Source organism: Capra hircus, chromosome 19, assembly GCF_001704415.2.
Source record: "Capra hircus breed San Clemente chromosome 19, ASM170441v1, whole genome shotgun sequence".
Taxonomy (NCBI): Eukaryota; Metazoa; Chordata; class Mammalia; order Artiodactyla; family Bovidae; genus Capra; species Capra hircus.
In genome coordinates, this window is record NC_030826.1 from 33,394,716 (window position 1) to 33,407,120 (window position 12,405).

At 45.4% G+C, this 12,405-nt stretch overlaps 1 protein-coding gene across 1 annotated transcript in view; it reads right to left on the reverse strand.

Annotated features, from left to right (window-relative positions):
- The window catches only part of LOC106503272, a 64,329-nt gene extending 54,455 nt beyond the window's left edge, over positions 1-9,874 (reverse strand). The window contains exon 1 of the mRNA XM_018064005.1: positions 9,812-9,874. The gene's annotated coding sequence lies outside the window, so the exon portion shown is untranslated. The remainder of the gene's footprint in view (positions 1-9,811) is intronic.

Here is a 12,405-nt window from a genome sequence, read left to right on the forward strand (position 1 = left end):
CAATGGTACTTGGTCCTAAATACTAAGTACAGGCACACACTGTGAGCAGGCAGTCCCGCTCCTGGCCCAAGTCCAGAGAGATTCTCGCAGAAGTCCATATGGGACATGTAGGAGAGGTTCCCTCAGCACTGCTTGTAGTGTCTGGGCATAGGAATCAATGTGGGCATCCATCACCAGGAGGGACAGAGGCAGGATATGTGGATACACAAACTGGATAGTCACCATAGCGACAGGAATGAGTCATAGAAACATGGTGGTGAGTGATAACACTAGAAGAGTCTAACATGACACCACTTCTGTAAATTAAAAATACCCTCCCATGGGGACGTCCCTGGCAGTCCAGCGGTTAAGAACCGGCCTTCCAATGCAGGGGACGCAGGTTTGATCCCTGGTCATGAATGAAGATCCCACATGTCTTGAGGCAACTAACCCCAAGTGCCACAGCAAAAGATCCTGTGTACTGCAACCAAGAGTCCACACAGACAAAGAAAGAAGAAACAAAGGAGATAACAAACTAGATTTTTTTAAAAAGAAAAAACATGCACACAAAGCAATACACATTCTTGAGAATACATACACACAAGATGTGGAGGCATTTGGTAGGGTAGAGATCTTCACTCAAATCCAAGTATTTTGGGAAGATGTGAGCACATTATATCATGATGGCATCAAGAGACCAAATACGTTAACAGTTACATTTGGGCAAACACATACAAATAAAACCACAATGACCCTCAAAAAAAAAAAAAAAGAATACATACAATAAGAGCGTGTGTATTCAACAGAATAGTCGGCCACGGCGAGGGTGGGGAAGAAAATGAGACAGTGGGCTACACAGAAGAAAAAGGAATAAATTATAAATTTATGAACTATAAACCAATGAAAGCACGAAAAAGCACACAAGACAAGAGAGGGGCTCAGATGGAGAAGCTGTTCGTTTGAGGAACAGGCAACCCACTCCGGTATTCTTGTCTGGGAAGTCCCATGAACAGAGGAGCCTGGTGGGCTACAGTCCATGGGGCTGCAAAAAGTCAGACATGACTGAGCACACGTACACACACACACACACACACACACACACACACACACACACACACAGGTTTACATCACCATCCTCGTCACAGAACACAAGTCAGCGACGTGTGGATCAAGGATGGAGAAGAGATGCCTTTCCATGTCCTTGCAGCTGCTCCTTCCAGGAGCACTAACAGATACCAGCGTAAGCGCTTCCCCCTGCCAGGGAGGCTCTGGGTCTATAGCTACATGTGGCTTGCTGTGTGGTCCTCAGGGAATTCTCAGTCTTGTGGGAGATTAAACCTAGCCACAAAGTGAAGCAACAAACGCCACTGAACACAGTCACGGAAGAGAAGTAAGGGATAAAATGCCCCATGGGTGGAGCCATGGCCAGAGTTTGGGGAGCAGAGCCTGTGGTGGAAGAGGTGACCTGACTGATCTAGGAAAAGGTACACATGAGACTGGGAACGGTCATGTGCCTTGCACCAGGTGCCCTGCAACTGGTGACCGGAGACCAGCAAGAGAACCGATCACTTAACAGCCCAGTGGTCACCCCCTGCTCTGCCCCTCAAGGCTGCTTGCCGCGCAACAAACTTCAGCTTATTTCAAAGTCAGGAAACAGCGCTTTACCCGTAATACTCCAGAAATGCTGCTTTCTCCCCAGAGAGGGCAAGGGCATTTGGTAACTTGGCTGGGAGAAGTCATTTCCAAGTATGGTATCCATTTTTTTCCTGTGGAAAACAGGAGGGCCATTTTACAACAAAGGGTTAACAGAGCAGGCCTGGGACAGGCCTGAGCCAGTTGGCCCTTGGCTGGCATCTGGGAACTTGGATTTTGCTTCCTGATGTTTGCAGGACTGATAAGAGAGGCTCTTATTGCCCCTAAACTGTTTGTGCAAACACTGGTTTATGCTCAACACCTGCTTCCCTTCCAGGAGCCTGGAGTTTGGGTGGATGCTAGGCAGAGGGTGCCCAGTGTGACCAGCACCCAGAAAAGACCCTGGGGCCCAGTCTCAGGAGAGCTTCCTGGAGGACAGTGCTTCAGCTGTGTTTGCACAGCTTGTCGCCAGGTGGCTCCCCAGGAGAGGACTCTCAGAAACCTGTGCCTGGTCCCCAGGGCTTGGCCCCTCTGGGCTCTTCTGTTTGCTGGTCTTGCTTTGTATCCTTCACAGTGATAAGTCACAGCCATGGGGATGGCAATGTGAGAATGTGAGGAGTCCCGTGAGACCTCCTAGGAAATCTCTGAACCTGGGGGTGGTCTCTGGGACCCCCTCAACAAGAGAAATTGATTCAAGATAAAAGGTAATGTTGGAGAACGGACTTGCGGACACAGTGGGGGAAACTGGACTAAATACATACTTCTGCTTTCCTACTCTAAAATTCTTTGGAACGACAGAAATATTTTTAAACCACTAAATCAATAAGAGACCTGGGAAACAAGAAACAAGACCAGTGGCCAATGAAAGCACCTAAGATGCTTCTGAGAGGCACAGCATACTCAGGGTCAGACTGCCCGACTGAACCACAGCCCGGCACCAGCCTGGGAGGAGCCCGTCATGCAGGGTTTCAGGCTCCAGATCAGCAGAGGGAATGAGGGGCAGGGGTGGGATCTGACAAGGAGATGAACTGGGGCACGGCAGCCGGGAGGGCTGGGCCCCTGGGACTCCTCCCTGCACACTGAGCGTCCAGGACACGAGCCCCTGCCCTGGACCACACAGTCCACGAAGCAGCACGTCAGTCTCCAGCTATCACCAGAGGCAGCAGAGACAGGCAGGCAAACAGGAACCCTCATGCTCGAGGATGGGCATCTGAAGGCAGGTGCCCCAGGTTCTTACTCAACGTCATGAAATGGGGACACCAAGTCAACAGGAAGACGTGTGCCTGAGAGAGGAGTTAAAGAAGCACATTGTTGTTGTTTAGTCACTGTCGTGTCTGACTCCTTTGTGACCCCATGGATTGTAGTCTGCCCAACTCCTCTGTCCATGGAATTCTCCAGGCAAGAATACTGGAGTGGGTTGCCACTTCCTTTTCCAGGGGATCTTTCTGACCCAGGGGCAGAACCAGTGTGCCTGCTGCCTTGCAGGTGGGTTCTTTACCGCAGAGCCACCTAGGAAGCCCAATGAAGCATGTAGAAGAAATTATTAAATGTCTTTGGAAAGATGGAAGGGAGGCATGACTATGAAAAGCAAGAGCCAACTGTTGGTTAAAATCTCTACATGGTGAAATTAAAAAGTAGACACGGGGACATCCCTGATGGTCCAGTGGTTAGGGCTTTGCCTTCCAATGTAGAGGGTGAGGGTTTGATCCCTGGTTGGGGAGCTAAGATCCAAAAAAAAAAAGAAGAACATAAACAACAGAAGCAATATTGTAACAAATTCAATAAAGACTTTATAAATGGTCCACACCAAAAAAAGATTAAAAAAGAAAAATAAAACCCAGTCAAGGTAATTACCTGGTGGTCCAGCGGTTAGGGCTTGACACTTTCACTGCTTGGGTCTGGGATTGATCCCTGGTCAGGGAACTAAGATCCCTCAAGCCCTGGGGGTATAGCAAACAAAAAAAAAGCAGGGTCAAGGGCAGGACTATTTGTGCAAAAACAATGGAGGACTTAAGAACGTAATTCATATTTACTTATATTTTCATAAAGTGTCTCTGAAAGGATATATAAGAAACTAATAACAATGGTTACCTGCTTTTGAGGTGACAGAGAACTTGGTGGGGAGATGGAGGGGCACCTTTTACTTACAGCTTTTAATACAGTATAATTTTTGAACACTGAATATCTTATCTATTCCAAAAATTAAATTTTAAAAAAGTAGAAACCTTGAAAATTGAATACATGATTAAAAGAAAAAAAATACTCAATAGATGGGCTAAAGAGTTGATGGGACAAAGCTAAACTAGATTTGTAGAATCTTCTAGAATGCAGCCTGAAAATGATAGAACATTTGACAGAAAAGTCAAGAAACATGAAGGATAAATTAAGAAATCTTAATATCCATTTTCATACTATTTTATGTTTTGGCCACACAGCATGTGGGATCTTAGTTCTCCAACCAGGGATCAAACCCGCACCCCCAGCAGTGGAAAAACAGAGTCTTAACCACTGGACTGACAGAGAAATCCCAAGAAATTCTAATACCCATTTAACAGTAATTCCAGAAGCAGAAAATGAAGAGAATAGAGGAGGCAGGGAAACATTCAAACTTTCCTAGGGCCAAAGAAATATTTACCTACAGAATGAAAGGGACCACTGAGAACTAAGCAGGAGGCACAAGAGAAATCCACCCCAAGGCAAATAGTGGCAAGATTTTAGAATACAAGGAAAAAAGAACAAATTGTGGAGCTTCAGAGAAATAAACAGGTTAACAGAAAAACAAACAAAAAAGTGAGAATCAGATTACAAAGACTTCTCATCAACCACACTAGAGGCCAGCAGATAATAAAGAATTATCTTCAAAACTCAGACATTTTTAACCTAGAATCCTATACCCAGTCAAGAGTATTCACATGGAAAAGCAAGTTTTTTAATATTTTTAAAACTTATGAAGGCTCAGAAACTTTACCACTCATAGAATCTCTAGGGGTAAAAAATTTACTGAAGGACTCATGCAATCAAAACAACTAAAGAATCCAAAAATGAGAAAAACAAGATAAAACAGTCAGTGATGAACAAATAATCAGTTAAACTTATAAATGTTGACACATAATGTACAAAACCCCCAAATTTCATATATACAGATTATCTTTAAACACCAAGAGAAAAAATGCTTAGGTATGTGTGAAAACTTAAGGATACCAAAAGAGCTCAAATCCATCTATCATCAGGGAAATCCAAGTTAAAACCGCAATGTCATACCCACCAGAATGACTAAAATAAAAAAGAAATTACCAAGAGTTGGCAAGGATGTGAGGCAACCACATATGCTTCTCGGGTACATAAGCTGATGCAACCACTATTGCAAACTGTTTGGCAGCATCTGCAAAAGCTGAGCATATGCACACTCTATGACCAAGCAATTTCACTTCTAGATATATACTCAACAGAAACGCATACATCCATCCAGCAAAGACTGTTCATGGTGCACTATTCATGATAACCTCAAACTACAAACAACCTAAATCCAGTCGCGGTAGAATGGATATCCACATTGTGATACATACAAACAGTGGAATGTATACAGCAATGGAATGAACAAACCACAATCACACTCCAGAATCCTACAGATTACACAAATGCAATGTTGACAGAAAGCAGCTAAATACAAAGGAGCACGTACTGTATAATTCTATTGCTATCAAGTACAGAAACAGGAAAACCAATCTACTGTCAGAAATGACAGGGGTTATCCTTGGCAGTGAGCAGCAGGAGGACAGAATCTGGAATGTGGGAAAGGTTGTTCTTATTTTTGTTTATTTGTTTCTCGTTTTGCCTGCTGGTTATACATGTATTTAGTTAGTCAAAATTCATCAAGCTGTTAAGATGTGTATACCTTTACATGTTCATGTTATACCTCAATAAAAAGGTATCTCCAAATTCAAGGGTGCCAAACACAAGCAGAGTAAGAATAGTATTTGTAACTTCTATGTCACGAGAGAAATAAAATAGAACAAAACGAAAGAAAAAAATAAATAAATCCTCAGTCAACCCAACAAAAAATAGGAAAAGGGTGGAGGCTGTCAGGAAATAAGCACAAGAAATTGAAAACATAAAACAAGACAGCAGGAATAGGACCCAAAATTACATTAATCAAATATAAATAGGTTAAAGTCATTGATTGAAAGATAAAGATTTCAAGACCATTAAGATGGCTACTTTCAAAACAAACAAACAAACAAAAAAAATAACACCCATTGGAAAAGATAAGGAAAAACTGGAACTCTTGTACACTGTTTCAGGAATGTAAAAAGGTACAGCTGCTGGGGAAATAATACAGCAATACCTCCAAAAATTAAAAACAAAATGATCATACAATCTTGAAATTTGATGTCTGGGTAAATACCCAAAAGCAGAGAGCAGGGTCTTGAAGAAGTGTTTGCACACCCATGTTCAGACCAACATTACTGACAATAGCTGCAATGCGGAAGCAACTCAGATGAAATAACATGCAAAATGTGGTCTGTACGCACAATGGAATGGTATTCAGTCTCATAAAGAAAGGACACCTGCTACAACATGGACTGACCTTGAGAACACAATGGTAAGAGAAGTAAACCAGTCACAGAGAGACAAATTCTGCATGAGGTACCTAGAACAGAGACAGAAAGTACAGTGGTGGTTACCAGGAACTGGGGGCAGGGTGCGGTAATATATTGTTTAATGGGAACAGTTTAGATATTGCAGATGATAAAGTTCTGCAGGTTGGCTGCACAGCAACACGAATATACTTACCTCTAGTGAACTGTACACTTAAAAATGACTAAGATGGTAAATTTTATTATATGTGTATTTACCCTAACTTTTCCAAAAAAGGCAAACATTAAGGAATAAAACAAAATCTTGCTGTTAGCTAATCACAAGAGTAACACCTAAAACAAAATACAGAAAATAAAAAATAAATTAATATTACTAGAAGATATGCCAGATAAAGGGCTTCCCTGGTGGCTCAGCAGTAAAGAATCTGCCTGCAAACCAGGAGCTGCAGATGTAGGTTTGATCTCCGGGTCAGGAAGATCCCTTTCGGGAGGGCATGGCAACCCATTCTAGCCAGGAGAATCCCATGGACAGAAGAGCCTGGAGGGCCACAGTCCATGGGGTCGCAAAGAGTCAGACACAACTTAAGTAATTTAGCATGAAGGCATGCATGCACATTGCTTATAGGGCTTCCCAGATGGCTCAGTGGTAAAGAATCTACCCGTCAATGCAGGATCCCCTGAAAAAGTAAATGGCAACCCACTCCAGTCTTCTTGCCTGGGAAATCCTATGGACAGAGGAGCCTGGTGGGGTCCACGGGGTCACAAAAGAGTCAGACATGACATAGTGACTAAGCAACAACATTGCTATGGCTGGCTCATAAGTGTATATATTTAATAATATTACAAAAATGAATAGAACAAAAGAAAACCACTAGGGATCACAGTGGAAGTCCTTAACACAATTCTCAGAATCAATAGGTCAAGTAAACAATAAGGGTCCAGAGAATATAAATTATACTTAGTAAATGTGAGATGAACATTTAATTTTGTACAGGGAAAAGTCACTAAAACTGACAGCTTATTAGACTACAGATTAATTTCTATTTTTCATCTTTCAGCACTATGGCAGAATTGAAGTCCCCAAACCTTCCACCTACAAATTATCTTTTAAAAATGCTAAATACACACACACACACACACACACACACACACACACGGAACTTTGGACTCACTGGACTAGAGAAAACGGTTGAAGCCAAAATTCAAGAATGTGGGTAAATTAAAGGCATTTTCAGATATTATAAAAACAGAAAAATGTATCATCACTGATAGAACTTGCAAAGAAGGTACTTCAGGGAGAAGGAGGGTGATCCAAAAAAGAGAATCTGAAGGAAGGAATGAAGAGTGAGGACAATGGTAAACAGGTAGATAAATTTAACAAATTTAGTAACAAATAATAGCTAATAAACAAATCTAGCTAACAAATAATCTAAACAAGTATCTAGCTAACCTAGAAAATAATAACAGCAATAATGTCTAATCTGAAGCGTTAAAGTAAGAATAGAGCCAACACCAAACAAGAGGTGACAGGAATTATAAGTCCTTGCCTCCATCAGGAGGACTGATTGATTATATGATAGAATCTTTCGACTCAAAAGGCTAAAATTTGAGTAAAATAAACCCAAGTTAAGGAGAAAGAAAAAGAACAGAAATTAATGACATAGAAAAAAATCAATAGGATTAATCAATAAATCCGAAAGCTGGATTAATCAATAAATCCAAAAGCTGGTTATTTGAAAAGAAGCCAGCAAGCATGAAGCAAGTCTGGCCAATTAAAAAAGAGAAAAGGTGGACACACACGCACGCATACACACACGTAAGTATAAACAGGAGACTGCACCACAGACAAGGGAGACTTTTTCTCTTACAACAGACTACAATACATAACATTATCTTAACATATGTTAAATGTCAACAGTGCTAATGATTTTCTGGGAGGACGTAAAAGTATCAGGTTGAAGAGGCAGAAAACCTTAGAAAAGCCAATGATGGAAAAAATGGAAAGGTAGTTAAATACTAATACCAACTTCTTAAAAAAAAAAAAAAAAAAACCAACACCAGCAGTCCAGGCAGTCTGCAGTCAGATTCTGCCAGACTTCGGGACAAGATCATTCTGCTTCAGAGCATGAAGAAAACTTTCCCCTCTCCACCACTGAGGACAGCATAACCTTGATTATGAACTCAGACATGGGAGGAGGGTGAAAAAACATAACACCAATCTCTTATCAATACAGATCCCCAAATCCTAAATAAAATGTCAGTATCAAACAACCCATTGGCAACAGAAAATCTAGCAAAATAATCTCCTGTGATGTTAACAATTTCAAGAAGAAAACTACATGGTCATATCAATACATGCTACACAGAAGCATTTTGGGAGGGGGTGGAAATCCACAAAACAAAAACTGACTTAATCTGTTAAAGAAGATCCTTAATGAGGAAACACTGGCAACATTCCCCTAAAACCAAGCCCGAGACAAAAATGTCCTATTTAATAGTCAAGGCTCTGGAGAGGTGGTCCATAGAAAACAAGAAATGAGTACAAACATTAGAAAGAGACCTCTGTTGTTTAACAGAAAAGAAGATTGTCCATGTACAACAAGCAGACAAATCAACCGGAAAAACGATTAAAACGAACAGACCTCAGAGTGGACGCTCCAGGTCTAGTTTGGGGCACAAATCAAACAGTTTGCTTCCAGACTTCGTCCTGCAAAGCTGTTTTCTGGAGAGTAAGGCATCGGGGATGACAGGCTTGCCCCCACCCCCAACCTCGTCTCCCATCTTAAATGAAACAGCATCTTGTTTGAAACTAAACGACAGAAATCTTCTGAAACCAAAATTTGACTTGTGACGACTCAGCGGCGCTTTATCTGCTGCCTGCAGCGCCCGCAGCTGCTGATGGATAAGCGCGTCACGGCGGGCGAAATGCTCCCGATAGAGGGCAAGGGCGAGCAGCCTCCGGGAACGCGTCTCTCCAAGCGAGCAGCGCTCATTATATAAACTTACCTGCTGGCAAACGCAGCGCCCACACCTCAAAAATGAGATATTCAGGGTCCGAATTCCCTTTTTAAAACAGAATTCTAAAACTAACGGCGTTCCCCGGATGCGCGAGGAGGAGGCGTCCCCCTGCGCTCCTGACAGGCTGCGCATCCCGGGCCACCGGGCATCCCAACGGCGCCCGGGTCCAGGTGCGCCACGCCGGCCGGGCCAGCGCAGCGGGGCCCACGGTTCGCAGGGGCCTGGACCCCACGGACCGCCCGCCCCGCCTCGCAGCACCCGGGATAGCTCCCGCGGGGCCGCTCCGGGGGCGCCTCTGGGGCCCCGAGTCCGCGGCGCCGGCATCCGTCCAGCGCTCCCGGACACCCCCGGCCCGGAGGGGAGGCCAGTCTCCTGCCGCGCCACCTGCGACACGGGTCCGGCCGCCCGAGCTGGACCGTCCGGACGCCGCCTCAGCGAGGGGCAGCCCCGCGACCCGCGCCGGACCCTGCACCCCGAACCCCGCACCCCGGACCCCCATTCCGGACCTAGACCCGGACCCGCAACCCGAGATGACCACGCGGCTCAGACGCGAGGCGAGAGTGGTCGGCGCCGCCCCCACTCACCCGCCAGCTCCGCTCCGCAGCCAGCAGCCGCCGCGGCTCCCGCGCTCCCTCACGGACTTCCCGAGCGGCCCCCGCCGCCGAGCGGCGCCCCGAGCCGCCTGCAGGGGGCGCGCGCGAGCGGCGCGGGGGCACGCTGGGAGTTGTAGTCCCGCGGCCCTGCGCCGTCTCCCGCCCACGCGGTGCCTAGACCGCTAAGCGTGGTACCGGATCCGCAAAGCTCGGCACTCGGACCGCAAAGCGCGGTGCCTGAACCACAGAGCTCGGTACCCGGCCGACCAGCGCGGTGCCTGGACCTCAAAGCTCGATAGCCGAACCACAGAGCTCGGTACTAGGACTGTTCAGCGCGGTACCGGAACCGCCCAGCTGGTACCTGGACCGCCAAGCGTGGTAGCCGACCAGCAGTTTTAGCATCTCGGGAGGACCTGGTTGGAAACTCAAACGCCCCCTCGCCGCGGCTCCGTAGGATTTGCTGCTTTACAAACTCTGGGGGTGGGGCCCAGCAATCTGCCTTTTGCAAGCCCTTCAATTGATTCTTAAGTTCCCTTAAGTTTGAGAACATCTGGTCTAAGTCCCACGGACCACTCTTCTCCAAGGGACCTCATCTCACCTGTGGCATCAGGTACATATATATATATATATACACACACACAGGTCCATCCCAGGTGCACTGGTGGCCCAGGCCACCCCTCTCACTCCAGCCCTCAACTATCAGTGTCCACCCAACGTCGCCTCGAGGATGCCTCTGAAAAGCCAAAATTCAACAGGGTAACACCACACTCACACTGCCTCCATCTGGTTCTGCTCCAGTGAGCCTCATGTACACTGCATTTGTGCACTGGGAAGTCATCTAAGACCTTAGTGGAAGCTTCAGGAGCCAAATGGCAGGTCCCTGAATCATACTTGAGGGAGGGAAGATGGAAAGAGGAGAAAGAAATGAAGCCCGGAAAATACCAACCCCTCAACATGTGGAGGGAACAGAAGGACAGGTGCTGCCTTAGGGGTTCCCTGGAAGTGTTGTTGAAGGAGGGTTGTTTGAAGAGGTTTAAGTATTTATGAAAAGAATCCGTTAAGATGGAGCTGTGGGCTACACAGGAAAGGAAAAGAGATTTCACACATATGATGCCTAAGAAGTTGTATGTATGCGTTGGGGCAGGTGGAGTCTCAGCATCAGTAGGGAAACGAGCCAGGACTAGGGGTTCTCAGGGGCCGTATGTCCCCCACCCCCACCTCCCCACCCAGAAGAACTTGGAGATGGCTGGACACACTGTGGTTTTCACACTTGGGGGAGGGGCACTGCTATCTAGTGGGTAGAGGCCCCTGATGCTGCAACATATAATGTTGGCACAGGATGGGCCCACCACCAAGAATGATCTGACCCAAGCGCCAAAAGTGTGGAAGATGAGAACCCCTGAGAAAAGAAGAGAAGTTGTTTGTGAAAAGAGACAGGTGTGTCTGTGTGTGTATGTGTGTGTCTGTGTGTATGTGTGTGTCTGTGTGTGTGTGTGTGTGTGCTGCCAAATCTAAACTGAGCAAGGTGAGAAGTAGGAGGAAGTTCTTCCTCTCCTTTCTCTTTTCCCCAACATGTGCTTCATATTGCACATGTACAGGGCTTTCCAACTGTGGTGCTGAGAGGATGCTTGAGAGTTCCTTGGGCTGCAAGGAGATCAAACCAGTCAATCCTAAAGGAAATCAATTATGAATATTCACTGGAAGGACTGGTGCTGAAGCTGAAACTCCAATCCTTTGGCCACCTCATGCGAAGAGCTGACTCAGTGGAAAAGACCCCAACACTGGGAGAGATTGAGGGCAGGAGGAGACGGGGGTGACAGAGGATGAGATGGTTGGATGGCATCACTGACTCAGTGGACATGAGTTTGAGCAAGCGCCGGGAGATAGGGAAGGACAGAGAAGCCTGGAGTGCTTCAGTTCACAGGGTCACAAAGAGTAGCGCACAACTTAGCGACTGAATAACAACAGTATTATTAAGGAAAATATGTTTAAAAGATGTCCTTTTCTTTGCCATTTCATTGTGCCTTCTGCCCTGATGTTTTATTTTCAAATAAATAATTAAAAGTCAACACTTTACATAGCAAATATTAGCTACCGCCCATATTTATAAAATTGTTCAGATTTAAAATTTGTTAATACTCATAAATTTAGGGTTCAGTTCAATTCAGTTCAGTCGTTCAGTCATATCCGACTCTTTGCGATCCCATGAATCACAGCACGCCAGGCCTCCTTGTTCATCACCAACTCCCGGAGTTTACTCAAACTCATGTCCATCGAGTCAATGATGACATCCAGCCATCTCATCCTCTGTCGTCCCCTTCTCCTCCTGCCCTCAATCCCTCCCAGCATCAGGGTCTTTTCCAATGAGTCAACTCTTTGCATGAGGTGGCCAATGTGTTGGAGTTTAAGCTTTAGCATCAGTCCTTCCAATGAACACCCAGGACTGATCTCCTTTAGGATGGACTGGTTGGACCTCCTTGCAGTCCAAGGGTTAGGGTAATTTTCTTTAAAAAAATCAAATTTAAATGTGACTTATACAGTGACTAGGCACATTTACATTCCATTTCTTCTCTGCACTTTTCTTC